The 5,580-nt window shown below is 37.2% G+C and overlaps 1 pseudogene; it reads left to right on the top strand.

The window, feature by feature from the left end:
• The first annotated feature begins 3,151 nt into the window (after positions 1-3,151).
• The window catches only part of LOC102871035, a 23,484-nt pseudogene continuing 21,055 nt past the window's right edge, over positions 3,152-5,580 (top strand).

Genomic DNA, 5,580 nt, shown 5'->3' with positions numbered 1-5,580 from the left:
AACAGCAAGGGCAAACCACTGTCTGGCTCACAGCATGAGCCATACATATTTGAATGTCCTTCTTTCTTCAGGCCTCATCCAACCAAAGAAAACACCACACCGGTAGTAAAAGTCTACTTAAAGTACAGTGGTGTTCTAGAAAAGAGACTGAAATCAGCTTAAGATATATAGATAGACAGAGATATAGATAGATAGAGATAGATGCTATAGATATATTATAGATATATAATTATACATTATATAACATAGATATATTATAGATATAGATGATATAGTTATATTCACTTTCATGTCCAAACTCTTCCACTTAGAATATTTCTCTAATGTCTCCCTCTTCCATGGTCATTGAGACAATGACTTTTTATCCTATGACTAACCTGAGATATTACTTGATATTCCAGGATATTTTAAAAGCCTCCATTCTGAGGTCCCATATAATCCACTGTTTATACCTTTGCTACTACTTGATAGCTCTACTGTGATTCCCTGTTTACCTGTAAGTCTCCTCTTTATCACTGAATTCTAAGTTCTGTAAGTGTAGAAATTGTGTCTTCTTTTAAAAAGTATGTGCAAAATTATCATATAATGTTCAATACATACTGCTATCTTTCAGTGTCCACAAGACAGAACTGAGTCATAGTTAATTCTCCATAGTGTTTCTAAGGCTTTAAGTTGCAGAGAAGGAAAATTGTTGGGGGATTCACACTTCCAAAGAGGAATAGCAACAGGGTTAACAGAGCAATATCCTATAGGCCATGTGTCACCAGAGATGATTCTCAATAGTCTTCATGTTGTTCTTAGGTGCCATTGAGTGTAACTCATAGTGACCCTATCAACAACAGAACTGAACCCAGTCCAATCCTATACCACCATCTTCATCATCTCTGACACACTTGAGTCCACTGCTACAGTCACTGTGTCAGTCCATCTCATTGGGGTCTTGTTCTCTTTAGCTGGCTCTCTATCTGTGAAAACATCATGTCCCTTTCCAAGGAATAGCCTCTCCTAACAACATATGCAAAGCGTGAGAGAAGGGGCTTTGCCATCTTTACCTCCTGGGAGAACTCTGGCTGCACTTTTTCCCAGACATATCTGTTTGTTCCTTTGGCCGTCTATGGAATACTCAGTACTCCTCTCCAGCACCACAACTCAAAAGCATCAATTCTTCTTCTGTCATCCTTATTCGTTATCTACTTCTCATATGTGTAGGAGGTGATTGAAAATACTATGGACTGAATCAGGTGCACCTTAGTCTTCATGATGACATCATTGCTCTTAAATATTTTCAAGAGGTTCTGACAGTAGACTTTCCCCAATCCAATATGTCTCTTGATATCCTGAATGGTGCCAAAGGTGTTGGTTTTGCAGTTCTTGTTTGCTTTATTTTTTAATTTAGAGAACACATTACTACTTTCTATAATCAAACCCCTCTAAGTAAGATGATATTGATTGTTGGTTCAAGCAAAGGATTGACAGCTTCAATCATTTCTCTGTCTATCATAATGTTGAGTTATGGCCCTGTGGTGAAAACCTTTGTTTTCTTGATGTTGAGCTACAATCCATACCAAAGTCTGTACTTCTTGATCTGCTGAAAGCGTTTCAAGTCCTCCTCACTGTTAGTAAGCAAGGTTGTGTCATCTGCATATCTGGTTATTGATGAGTCTTCCTCTGATTCTGATGTCATATTCCTCTTCATAGAGCCAAGGTTTATTAAGTAATTGTACAGCATATAGACTGGATAGGTATTAATAAAGTATACATCCCTGATATACACCTTTACTGATTTTAAACTGTGTGTTGTCTCCTTGCTCCATTTGGACAATAAATTCTTAATTTAGGTATAGATTTCACATAAGCACAATTAAGTGTTCTTAGATTCCCATTCTTTGCAATGTTAACCCTATTTGTCATGATTGACACACAGTCAAATGAATTTGCATCATTAATAAAACACAAATAGACATTTTTTTGGTGATCTGTGCTTTCAGCCAGAATCCAGCTAACATTACTAATAAGACCTTGGTACCTCTTCTAAACTCTGCTTGAAATTTTGTCAGTTTTCTGTCAATTCTAGCTATTTTTGAATAGTCATCAGCAATATTTTCTTGTGTGTGATATTAATGATATTGTAATAATATATTTTCCTCATTCTTGTTGGGTCAATTTCCTTGGGAATGGGAACAAACATTGATCTCTTCCAGTCAGTTGACCAGCTAGCTGTCCTCCAAATTTCCTAACATGCACTGGTGAGAATGTCCAGAGGCTGCATCTGCTAGATAAAACATTTCAATCTTTATCACATTCTTACTCTTTGCCAGTGCCTTAAGTGCAACTTTGACTCCATCCTTCATAACCAGCGGCCCTTATTTATATGATATTTCCTGAATTTTTCTTGGATGATTAATTATTTTTGGTATAGCGAGTTTGTGTATTCCTTACATCTTTTTTTTATGATTCTTAAATCATTCAAGATTTTGCTGATAAAATCTCTAAGTATTGCAACTAGAGATTTGAATTTGGTTTTTAGTTCTTTACGTTTGAGAAATGCCAAGCAAGTTCTATACTTCTAGTCCTATGATTCCATCTTTTTGTACATTTTGTTATAGTAATTTGCTTTGTCTTCTTGAACCATCCTTTGAAATCTTCTGTTCAGCTCTTTAGTTTGGCATCTCTTCATTTTATTTTGGCTTCCTGATGCTCTAATGCAATTTTAATAATCTCTTCTGACATCTACCTTTTTTCCCTTTGTCTTTTGTATTTGTAATAGTATTTTGATCTCTCTTCATGATGATAGCCACTTTATTTCAAAACTTAGTGAGTCAAAACCAGGATGAATGAATGAGAAAAGTAGATACTATTTAAAAGAAATTGATAAAAATGTTGTTTGCTCCAATAACACAGTTTCCTGTTTTTATATTAAATACCAGCTATGGATAGACTTATAGATCTGTGATTATGTTGCAGAATATAAGGAATTAAATAGAAACTCACATTCAAAAGTAACTCACTGAATATCACTTTACTCTCTCTTCTTTGGGAACAATCAGCAACAACGTGGACACAGGAGATAATGAATATGATGGAGATGTTGATAAATGCAATCAAGAACCTTTATATGTTAAACAACATATGCTCAAGTGGGTTTGGCCAGATGGTTCCTGTGGTAAGTAGCTGTGAGTGACCCTTCAGGAGTCCAAGTTATATACAACTTCCCAGGGAGTCTAATGCTTTTAAATGAGTAGAGAAAAAAAAATTCACAAAATGAGAATCCAAGGAAAACTTAACAATAAGATTATGCAATTTTTTTTGCCCCATCATAGGGTAAAAAGAGTCAACTCTTAGCAATACATACACATTTAAACAGATTTCATGCCTTGTTATGACATCAGTAATTGATCCTTAGGGGGCATTTTCTTTTTTTATTTTTTTTAGTGGGCATTATCTTTTAAGAATAGTGTGATGAAGTCACTAAACATGCCCAATTGCAAGATCACTTCTTTATAATAATGCATGAAATATAGATAAACATATATCCATCAATATAGTAGAATATTAATATAGTAGAAACATACAGGGGGAAAAAGTTATAAAAATTTTTGCTATTACAAAACTATTAAAGGAAATCAATCCCTCAGACTCAGGACAACAGTCTTAGAGAAAACCATAGTAAATTGGAATATCAGAGTTCATAAAGGCAATGTTCTGTATCCTCTGATGACTAGGAACTGGCATCTTAAAACATTAAGTGATCATCTACTATGCAACTATTAATTTCTATTCATTAGAAGTAAAGAAGATAGTGATGACAACCAAAGACACAGAGACAATTAGTTCAGGCTCTCTCACGAGACCCTCTCCATGGGGACCTTACCTTCACTCTGCTGCAAGATGTTAAGGCCTATGTGGCATGGCAGCCTAGGAGAGTCTTCCAGCCACCATTTCCCTCATGTCTGCAAAAGGCAGCAGCTCAGCCTAAGCACATACCCTGGCTGGTGACAGAACCACCACCTGCCAGCTTGAGGGTCTACAGGTTTAGACTTCAATCAGGCCCAGAGCACAAGGCCAATACCTCCTGCTGCTCCTGCTGTCAGGGGCCAGAAGCACCAATATCACAGAAACACAGCAGACTAGCTACACTATTTGGGACCCATTAAGCTCAAACAGAAGGGGCTTGGGCAGGTCAAGGAAAGAATTGGTTTTTAGAAGGGAACAGACATACAGTTTTGCCATTCAGGTACTTTGGGTGAAATACTGCCATCTAACTACAGTATGTGGGACCCTTACGCTCAAGCAGAAGGGACCAAGCCAGACAGACTTGGGCTGAAATGCAGTTTCTGTAAGGAAACAGACTTCTTGTTTTGCTATTCAGGTATTTTGCGTGAAATACAGCAGTCATCCCAAGGCTCTATGATAAACATAAATATATAAGTCCTTCACAAAACATTGCCATACTCTGGGCCATTATATAGTTACAGCAACCTAACATCTACTGAGGAAAGATTCACATAATGTCAAGAAAGCAGCAGTCTGCCTCAGAAATGATGGGGAAAAAAATAACCTTTCTCCAAAAAAGACCCAATGAACCAAGATAGAGAGAACCAGAATAAATATGCTGATGTGGAGGTATTTAAACTATTACTAAAGTAAATGGAAATGATGGAAGTTACAAGAGAAGTCATTAAGAGAGCAAATACTCCAGAGACAATAATTCAGAAGAAATATATTAATGAGGAGAAATTTGAACAACTAAGAAAGAAAATGCAAAAGATAGAAGAATCCATAGTATAGATAAAGATGTACAAGAACTTAAAAAGTCATCACAAGACAGAGAGAGTACATCCAATACAATACTGGAAGTAATTGAAAACACAATGCAGAATATTATGACTGAAATGGTAGAAGTGTCTAAGATGGTGCTGGGACCAAAAAAAAAAAAAAAAGTAGAACTTACAAAATGCAACAATAAGTAGTAACCTGAAAGACAAGACACTCACTGAAAATATACTAGAAGCAAAATCAGAGATGAGATGTAAAGAAAATGAAGAAAACATTAAAATCATGTGTGATCACATCAAAAAGAACGATATATATGTTGTTGTTGTTGTTATGTGCCGTCAAGTTGCTTACAACTCATAGTGACCCTATGTACAACAGCCCTAAACCCTGTTCTATCCTGTGCCAATCGCACTGCCTCTGACACACCTATCCCGTTTACCCCAGTCACTAAATTAATCCACCTCATAGAGTGTCTTCCCCTCCTGTACCATCCCTCCACCATCCCAAGCATGATGTCCCTCTCCAAGGATCTGTCCCTCCTTACAACATGTCCAAAGTATGTCAGACGAAGCCCCAGAATCTTGGAATTCCAGAACATTGGAGTGTCGGGGAAGTCACTTAGAAAATTGTGGAAGAAATACTAGAAGAAAACTTTCACAGTATTTTAAGGAATGGGGACATCCACATTCACATCCAAGAAATACGGCGGCCCCGCCTCTACCCAAGGGCTTGGAGTTTGTGGGTGTCCTGCCAGCGTGCAGAACGCCCAGGGCTAGAAGAGGAGGAGGAGGAGGAGGAGGAGGA

Source organism: Elephantulus edwardii, unplaced genomic scaffold (assembly GCF_000299155.1).
Source record: "Elephantulus edwardii isolate Elephantulus edwardi_28Jun2011 unplaced genomic scaffold, EleEdw1.0 scaffold00030, whole genome shotgun sequence".
Taxonomy (NCBI): Eukaryota; Metazoa; Chordata; class Mammalia; order Macroscelidea; family Macroscelididae; genus Elephantulus; species Elephantulus edwardii.
Note: the sequence above shows the minus strand (reverse complement) of the source record. Positions and strands in the feature narration are given on the sequence as shown.